We start from the raw sequence: 9,708 nt of genomic DNA, 5'->3' as shown, positions 1-9,708 counted from the left end.
AGATTTTTTTGTTGTTGCTGCAAATTGAAGCCTTTAGCATTTATCTACTTCTGAATTTGGGCAACAACTGGACAAAGACATTTCTATTTGCTGAGAGGAAATGTTGGTTGAAAATATCTTGAAAGCCACTTTAATAACTTTTTTGCAAATTGAGTCTTGTCAAGTCTGACTCATTTTGGAATGCTTAACACAGGTGTTTCTGAAAATATTCTGCTTTTCTGGTTTTGTGTAGATTGCTTCAAAGAAGAAAAAAAAAAAGTAGAAAAAGCAGAAGAAATATACACCTTCATTTTACAAATACCTGACCTGAAACGGAACAAAAGAATGGCCCCATGCTTAAGGCATTGAACAGTTATTCAGGAATGACCCGGAGCAAGTCATTTAATCTGTCTCTACCCTGTTTCCATAGTGAAGGTCTCTTTTGCTTCCCCAGCAATTTAAGAAGTAAGCTTTTCATGAGAGACTTTGTTTTACTTAGTGCATTTGTATCTGTATTGCATGAGAGAACTTCTTTCTGCAAAAGCTTCCAAGCACCACTTCATTATAAAGATAGATATATAGAATATAAATGTAAAATAAACTGGGCAATTTTTACGATAATTTCTGAGGACAACACTTTAGATTTCAGTAAAACAGGTTTTCCTCTGAATATATTTTTGGAGAGGTTGCTTTAGTTATATATATCAAATATTGCAGAATACAGTTTCATTTGCACACATCTCAGTTTTCTCCAGTCTAAATGAGTGCTGCATAATCTGGAAGGATGATCTAATGCCATCCTCATTTGGTGACAGTTTATCATGGGCTATATTCCCTGAAAGCATAATTATTGGAGATGTTATTTTTACTGCTATAGAAATTAAATTATCTCCAAGAAGGAGCTATACATTTAAAATGGAATCAGAACTCCCTTATCTTAAGCAGGATTTATGTTATAAATTATCTCAGGGACCCAAATTAGAATGTCAAAGGAATTTGGCAGTGGAAAACAAGGGAAACACATAAACCTCCTTAGGACAAATCTGATACTTCATTCTTGCATGTCAAGCAGGTACTGCCCTTACAATATAACAATCAAACCCCACATCCTCAGCTGATCCAAGTCAACCTCTCTCTGCCAGTGGAGCCCTGGCTTTTTACCCCAGCTGAGGATCTGGCTCCCATGTAATCTACTGTGAGCTGCCGTGCCCCAGACTATGCAGCAAAAGGTCTTTCTTCAGGGATCCTTATGGCTGTCATGATCACATTCATTGAAATGTGGCAATTAGGATTTTAAAGCATGGAAACAAAATTTTATTCTTTCGTTTAAGTCAATAATCTGTAAATGGACACTTCAGAAATTTCATGGCTTAGTATAAAGAGCCAAAATAAGGTAAGTGGGCAGAAAGGTCAAAAACAACTTTCTTCAACATTATTATTTTATGACTGTATTGAAATAAACTTCACTGTGTACAAGGCCTGCTGCCAGTGTATCACTTGGCAGCAACTGCTCTGAATATTTTATTAACAAAATCAAAGCTCTAATAAAACACTTAAGTCATGTGTAAATGACATTAAGACTGGCAGCATTCCTATTTCCACACTGTTTTATGCCGAGTCAACTCTGAACCCAAGATTTTCAACCTGAAAACACTCCAAGAAAGTCTTCGTTTGGAGAACTATCAGGATGCAGCCTTTTGCTCAGTAGTCTAAAGGTCAATGTTCTTGCCACAAAAGTGGGATGTTTGACATCCATGTCCTCTTCAACTTAAGTGGGCTTGAAGTTCTTGTCAGCTGAGTCCTACCACCAGCTGCCTCTGCTGTTCCCTGGACAGAAGTGTTCTGCTCACCCTGCAGCTGAAGTTAGGCCACTCTGTATGCCCTAGAAAGAAAGATTACCTGAATGCAGTAAGTAGTAAAAGAAGACTTCCATCAGTCTCAAAATTAAATATATTCTTCACCTTTGATTGTGATGCTCATTATGTAGTCAAAAGAAAAGTGATGGAAAGGGGAGCAAACGTCTAGGAATGAAAACTGACATTGTGAAAGGGAAAACAAAATTCAAAGTTGTGAGCTGGGAAGTCCAGGTAATTGGAATCCCCTTTCAAAATGGAAAGATCCCAATGGAATTTGAAGGCCTGCAGGAGGATTTCATAGCATGCAATTGTACCAGGCAGCAGAAGGCAGGGATGTCTGGAGCATGAGGTGCAGTTCTGGTTCCTCAAGTGCAAAACAGAAAAATTAAAAAGGAAAAAGACAGAAAGAAAGCTATCAAGGTGTGAAATTAGAACACTTTCCTCTGGCTGATTTGGAAACAAAAAACCCATAAGATTGTTTTTTCTATAAACATGTCAATAAAGTTAGTAGCAGAAGGAGAAAAAATGTATTTTAAGCTAACAGTGTTGGCACAGGAACAGATGGATATAAACTTGCTAAAAATATGCTGAAAACTTCTCTACAGCTTTAAAGGAGTGAGGTTCTGGAACAGCTATCTAGTAGCTGTTGTAGAGACAACTCCCCCAAATCAAAATAACAACACCAAAATCTGTTTTTAAAAGGACTTTGACCATTTCATATAATTGACTACCATAGCTGACTCAGGCAGCAGTGCATGAATTTCTGTGATCCAGGAGGGCCCTTTCAGTCTTGCATTACTCTGAATTTCAAAGTTGTTAACGAAATAACATAAACATCTTAAGGCAATTTGAGTACTTAAGCAAATTGGTAGATTCTGTTCCGGGTATCTAAGACCATTCCTTAGCACCACAATGATTACCTTTTATCTGTATTTAAAAGGAAATGGTTTTCCATTTACCACTGTTAATCTTTCCTTGCTGCCTGTATTAATCATTAATGTCTGTGTTTTAATTCTTTTTTCAAGCTTCTTAAATGTGTTCAACAGCCAGTTTGGTTTGCCCAAGGGACACTGAGAGATGGATGAATCAGCTGCTATTATTTCAGCTAGAAACCATATTCTGTAACACGTTTGTATTTTGATTTGATCAAGTTCACAGAGCTCAAATTGTAACAAAAACAAAAAGGAACCAAACAAAAACAAAAAAAAAAAAAACTAATCAACCAACCAACCAAAAAATAACCCCAAAAACCAAAAGCAATCAAAGAAAAAAAAAAAGAAAAACCTAAACCACCCCAATGCAAAAAAATTAGTAGCCATCAAATCATATCTGAATCTCTGCCTGCCAGACAGAACTGGCATATTTCCTTTTACCAACAAATTTTATAATTTTGAAGTTTATAACACCAGTAGACACAAGTTCCTTTTGAACTCAGAGAAATATCTACTCCTCTTCTGCACTCTGTCAGTGCCTGAAGGCTTCAGGAGCAGTTTGTGACAGCAGCCATGACCCAGGTCCTACCATGTACAGATACACTGGGTGGCTGCTGCATGTAGTTACCAACACCTTTTGTCTGAAAGCCACTGATTATGGGCAGAAACAATGTGGGGAGCACACGGAAAGTGAGTAATTAGATTACAATGCTTCCTCGTAGCCCGAGTTTCTGGTAAGCCCTGACCATGTTTTGCTTTCAGCAGCAGCTTGTTGGAATCACATTACCCTGTAACAGAGCTGGTTCACTTTAGTCATGAGCAGCTGGATCTTAAAACCTCACATTGGCCCATATGTTCACAGTGCTAAACAATGATTTTTTTCCCCTTATGTATTTGTAGTAGAAACTTCTTCTGAACAATTTTTCTAAGATTTTCTCAAGCTTCAGGAATTTGAGCATGACGAGCAATGCATGAAGTTACTACCTGCTTAATTTTTTTCAAACTGCAGTAAACTCATCCCAGTCTGAAGAAAGATATGATAATGGGTAGTCATCTCCTCTCACTTACGTATTGCATTCCAGTTACAGCAAGAAATTGCAGTATAATGGAGCAGGATGGAGGTTGTCAGGACTGTGAAGTGAAGGAAAATGACTGATTCATGGACATTTTAAAAAAAATTGGCGGCAACAAAGTGATGGTAAGCCTATGTTGAGGTATAAAATCAATCCAGTCTATGAAACTTTTCTTCCTATTTCATGCATTTAGTACCCTTTTGTAATTTTTGCATATATATAGGCTAAAACTAGGTTTTTGTAGGAATATATTTTAAGTTCTCTGCATTTTCAGAAATGTTTCTATTTGTCTGTGTTCTTCTCAGAACCACTTATTTTTCATAACATTTGTAATGCTATTTTCCAGCAGAACAAAATAAATAAGAAAATTGATAAGAATAATTTTGTCCCCTTAGGGAAATTGATATGAACAAATAAATGAGCAAAATCAAGCTACATTTTTATAAAATATTTTTGAATAATCTATCCTTATGCAATTTTTGAACTTAAGGTTTTCAATCAGAAATCAACTTCTGTTTGTCAAAAGTCCTGAGGTGGAGTGAAATGTCATACCCAGGCTTTCTGGTTATCCTCAATCCACCTTCCACAAGCAATAACTTAACACCAATTTCATTCACGTTAAACAGTTGGGCAGGGCTGCCTTAGTTTAATTTTGTTCATGTGATTTTAATATTATTATCTCTACTTTGTGCAAGTTTATTAATGAGTAAGAAATGGTGGTAATATTCTGGATTTTATTGTAACAGCAGATCTTTCCTGCAACTTTCTGACAGAAATTATAGAATTTCTAGATTGCAGAACTGACTTTCCTTAAATATTTTTTAAAAGAGCCAAAATACATACTTGGAACTCAGGGGATTTTATCTGCTATTTCTATCAGCAAATGTGTTGGACTACTCTTCTTTGTTGGTTTTATGGTATTTCTTATCTCTTGGCCAGTTTTTTTTCTTCTTATTTTTTAAAATTTTGTTTATTTGTTTGTTATGACAGCGCTGCCCTTTATTTTAAGTTTCGCTTTCCCACTAATTGCTGAATTATCATTTTGTTGAACCAACTACTTTATTACCTTTTGTCTTCCTTAATTGTATTTAATGTAACAAAACAATTTTCTCCAATAACTATCTGTCCTTTAAATAACAATTCCTTTAAGATTTTTGTTAATTTGTCAGTGTTTGACCATTAACTGCAGAACAAAGCCAAAGTTTTCCTTCAGAAAAAGATTTCCACTCATGCTCTTCCAGTACTTTTAGGGCACCAGTTTAATGACCATAGAGAAGAGGTTAAAAAATGTTTTCTATTTATATATTTGTAAAACTTGAAGACAGACTTCATCATTACCTAACTGCAAGTAATGAATCTATCAGCATAAAAAACCAGTGTCATGTGGAGCATCTATTTCTGATGGATCTGCCAAACTTATAACACAAAAACTTTTTTTTTTCCACTTAGAAATATTGGAATTTAAGGAAACACAGTTGGAAAACCTGAAATATAGAAAATCTAGATGAACTAGAAAAGGCACAGTGTTTGCTGAAGGAGCTGGCTGAACCGAATTTATAGAAAACCTCTCCCAGCCCTGTGAATCAGATTCAGAATGAATCTGTCTTTAGTAGAGTCAAAGAATATATCAAGTTAGAAGAATCCTTTCAAGTTCATCATGTCGCATGTCCTTCTCCTCACAGTAATACTGAAAACTGAACCAAGCATCTAGATGCTCCATAAGTTTGACAGACTTTGCTACAGATACTCCTTCCCTGGGAAGCCTGTTGCAGTGACCATCCATCCATCTTTAGTGAAGAACATTTTCCTCATGTCCAACGGGAGCTTCCCCTGCCACAGCCTTGCTCCATATCCCCCTGTGCCCTGTCACTGTCGCTGTCAAGCTGGACTGCACATGTTTGGCTCACAGCCCTCTTCCTCGCCTCCTTCACAGTCAAGGCTGCTTTCCATGCCATTTCAACCATCTCTCAAGTTATAAAAGATGTTGATAAAACCAATGCATTGCAAAGCCTGGTTTAGTGTTAGGGGCTGGTTTTTTATACCCAGATAACTTTTGTGCAAATATAAGCACCTGATAAGCACTCAGGCTTTGTGGTGATTCTGTGAATAGGATTACATCTTCATATAATTCATGGTTTGTTGTCACTGCTCTGTTCACACCTTGCTTCGTGGAAGTTTACAAGTAACTCCCTGTGGTGCAAAATGCAAATGAGCTTTTTTTAAGGCAAACTCAATGTGAAGAGGTGCTTTATGACTTTCCTAGCAAGTAAGATATTCTGGAGGTAAGTTTGACACTGAAAATGCAGTCAGGTAATCATAAATTATAGACCTTTCAAAAACTTTCCCTTTTATTTCCAGTCCCTTTTTTATTTTTGGTGTTGAAAGCTTGCATATGCCTGTGCTGCAAAAGCCAGGAAGCCTCTGTGGATTTAAGTATAATATATTTAACAACGGTGTATGGGAGAAACAGACACTTTTTAGTATGGTACAAAGGAAAAGAGTGTGAATGAAATTAAAATAACTTAGAAACAAGAAACTATAAAGACAAAAGGAAACACTACTATTTTTGAAGCAAAGCCCATACCTTTCTAAGTAGTCTGTAGGCAATGGCAACTCCCTCGTGTAACATATTTGAAATTCAAAGGTAAATTTCTACACTCAAGCTGCATCAGTTAGTCTAATAGTAGATATACTAATTTTTTAAAATCTGTTTTGCAGTCTTAGGCATCCCAGAAATCCTTTTATTTTCTCCCCTGAGTGCCCATCCTGCCTGTCACAGAGATGACACATGAAAAGCCACTGCTGTGCAGGTAGTGAGGATGTGTGAGGAAGCTCTGAGCCAAGTCCAGATCTGAAATGAATTTCAGGGTCCTGACAGTTTGTAATCAGCTACACATGAATCCCTTCTGCTTATTGACTCTATTCCCTTGAAGCCATTTGGTACACTGGAATTTTAAGACATGATTTAGTGACACTATTGGGGAACTGTTTAAATTAAATTTATAGAATTCTTTAATGATTGTGTGATGTATTTACACAGAACTAAGAAGTCTGATATCTACTTTTTTGCTCTGTTGCATGTTATCTCATTTGAACTTAAAAAACCTGAATTTCTACCTCAGCAGAAAAACAGAATTTCTACCTCAAAGTTGAGAACTTTGTTAAATGATTAGTCCAGCTCATTTTCTCTTCTTCCAGATTATCTCTCTCAGAGAGATCATTGTGCAGTTTGTGTCTGGGACATATCTGTAGCTTCCTTGTAGAATTCCTGTGTGACCTGGAGCGACTATTTTGTTTTATCAAACAACACAAGGCTCTGACAGAGCACATGCTAATAAAACTCCCCTACCTCATAGGCAGGCTGTGGGAATCAGCAGCATTAAATACCTGAGCTGCTCCATAGCCTGGTGATTAGGACCATATAAGTAGTTGCACATTCAATCTCCCTATGGTTAGAACGTTGTCAAAGTGTGTGCTCCCTGTATCTGTGTCTGATGTGACATTTTCCTAGTGCCAAATTATCTAGAGACATTACAAGCAGAATTGTGGAAGGATCAAAAACAGCTCGAGTGGCTCACCCAGTCTCTTGTTGCAAGATAAAATGGCATGCAGCTGATACAAAACATCTCAAAGCCCTTGATTTGCTTTAGTGCCTTTTAAAGTACTTCTTCTGAAGAAGGAATATGTGTGTGCACACAGGAGTTATTACCAGCTAAAAACTCTGTCTGCTGATATCCCACGTTGGAGCACCGCATGTATCTATTCTAAAATCAGATGCGACACTGAAAAAGTATTTGAGAGGTATGTTTGTCTTTTGATCTTGATGAATTCCTCACATACTTCTACTGATCGTGACCTTCCTGCTACTTTCAGAGGTGTACAGAAATGAGAACCATCCCTTATGTGCTGCCAATTTTTATCTTACCAGGGAGTAGTGATAATTTTTTCCTTTTGTACAGGGGGTCATTCACAGGCCTGCATGGGAGTTTTAGCTACATCAACTAGAAGAATAACATAATCATAATTATTAATGTAATGTGTAATGGCTGGTCCTATTATATATATAACCATATATAATAGTAAAGTGGCTTGCTGTCTTGTGCATTAATATTGATTTGGAGATGAGATCACTTGCCACAGAATTTACTGCAGCTTTGATTTCAGTTGCAAGTAAAATTACTAAAGCATGTCCTATTTTTAAGAGCAGGCCCTTTCAGCTGCAATAGAGAGTTTCTCAGTGGCTGATCTAAACAGGTTCATAGAGTAAAAATGAGATCACTGGAGCTGTTGCAGTTTTGGGATGATGACAAGCCTGATAAGCAGATGAGAGGCAAATTTGTAGATGCTCTGTATTGCTTCTCCGTCAAAGCTTTTAATTTGTCCACTTACTGTTTTGTTTGCTTCTCCTGAACAGTGTTTCAACCCCAAGCAAAAATCATCTGAGAACTTTTGAGTGGGGTAAGATCTTAGGTTTAAAAAATTACCAAACAAGGCTGATGGACACATATTTTTTCTGTTTGCACCCCTTTATGTGAAGAACTGTAATGTTATGATACATCTTCTGTGTAAGTTGTGAATCCATCAATATTTCATGAAAATTATCTGCTGTCTTTTCTAACAAATTTTTTGTGTGTTTTCAGGTCATTGACAAAATTGTTGTATGGTGTAAGCAAATCTGACACATTAAAAGATATTTGCTGTTGTATCTCCCTGCATCTATACTAACTGGGCTTTAGTGCACTCATTTGATGTCAAGTTTCTGGTTTTACTAATCACTGTAATTTCTTAACTGAAATGTTGACTAGTTCTGAATTTAATACTTTGTAGGAATTCATTCTAGCAGCACTCTTGCATGTAAAAATTAAACATTCAAACTTGGGATTGATTTTTTGCTGCTCATGCATTTTAAAAAAATCTTTCTCTGCTCATTTTCTTCTAGTTCTGTATTAAACAACCATCAGCCACTCTATTTTGCCCCAGAGTTGATGTCAACCTAATAGACTTCTTATTACTCATGCAAGGTAAATGCAATAGTAACAAAATGTTGGGGTGGGGGTGATGCTGCTTGGGTTCTTTTCTCTGCAACTTCTTCCAGTTATCTTAGAGTCAGTGAAAACCCCCACTAAGGAACCTAAGGACTCCTTCTCCAGTGCACCATCTTGCTGTAGGTCAATTATCAGTACTTGCCAACATCAAAAATTCTAACACAAATTGTTGCTTTTTGCCATCTTCTGAAGCTTCCAACTGGAAAATGTGTGAAAAGTTGCCTGTTCCACTTCCCTGTCTTCTTTCTTTCTGCCAAGCAACACAATAAAGAAATTTCATATAAAATAAAACAAATATGCAAACTTTCAGAAGGCCTTAATTTTCATGCTTGATGGTCAAAAATTTTTTCTACCTCCGACTCTTTTGTCAGTTCTAAAATTCTACAATATTAATATAAAATTTATTACTGTTATTAATAGTATCCTCTTTCTTCAAATTAGCACACTCTCAGTTTGCTCTTATGTGCATACACATGTGTGGGAGAACTTTTGCATGCATGCATGTGTAGCTGCTTTCATTTCCAAAATCAGTTTGTGTTTTCAACCACTGTGGCCTTTCACAGATGTGAAAGTGTGTATTTCTGAACACCTATTAAAGTGTTCTTAAACAATTTCTGATTATTATTCATGTGTTTTTAATTAAAATCTGCCTCCTACCTGATCTGGTTCATAATTGTTTTCAGCCTTTTGAAACTGGCCCTTTGAAAGAATCAAGTGCAGATATTGCTGGTTAGGGCTTCCTTCTTTTTAATCCTTGCAAATATGCAACAAAATCACCTCTCTCCCAGGCTAATTATATTCTCTATGAAGAATAATTAATATC

At 36.6% G+C, this 9,708-nt stretch overlaps 1 long non-coding RNA gene across 1 annotated transcript; it reads left to right on the top strand.

Moving 5' to 3' along the window:
• The first annotated feature begins 3,849 nt into the window (after window positions 1-3,849).
• LOC134416670 (uncharacterized) lies at window positions 3,850-8,863 on the top strand. The gene is made up of 4 exons (XR_010027323.1): window positions 3,850-3,965; window positions 7,540-7,641; window positions 8,255-8,298; window positions 8,780-8,863. It is a non-coding gene; the product is annotated as an uncharacterized LOC134416670 (long non-coding RNA).
• Window positions 8,864-9,708: the final 845 nt, after the last annotated feature.

This window comes from Melospiza melodia, chromosome 3 (assembly GCF_035770615.1).
Source record: "Melospiza melodia melodia isolate bMelMel2 chromosome 3, bMelMel2.pri, whole genome shotgun sequence".
Classification (NCBI taxonomy): domain Eukaryota; kingdom Metazoa; phylum Chordata; class Aves; order Passeriformes; family Passerellidae; genus Melospiza; species Melospiza melodia.
The sequence above is the reverse complement of the archived record's forward strand: the minus strand, read 5'-3'. Positions and strand labels throughout refer to the sequence as shown.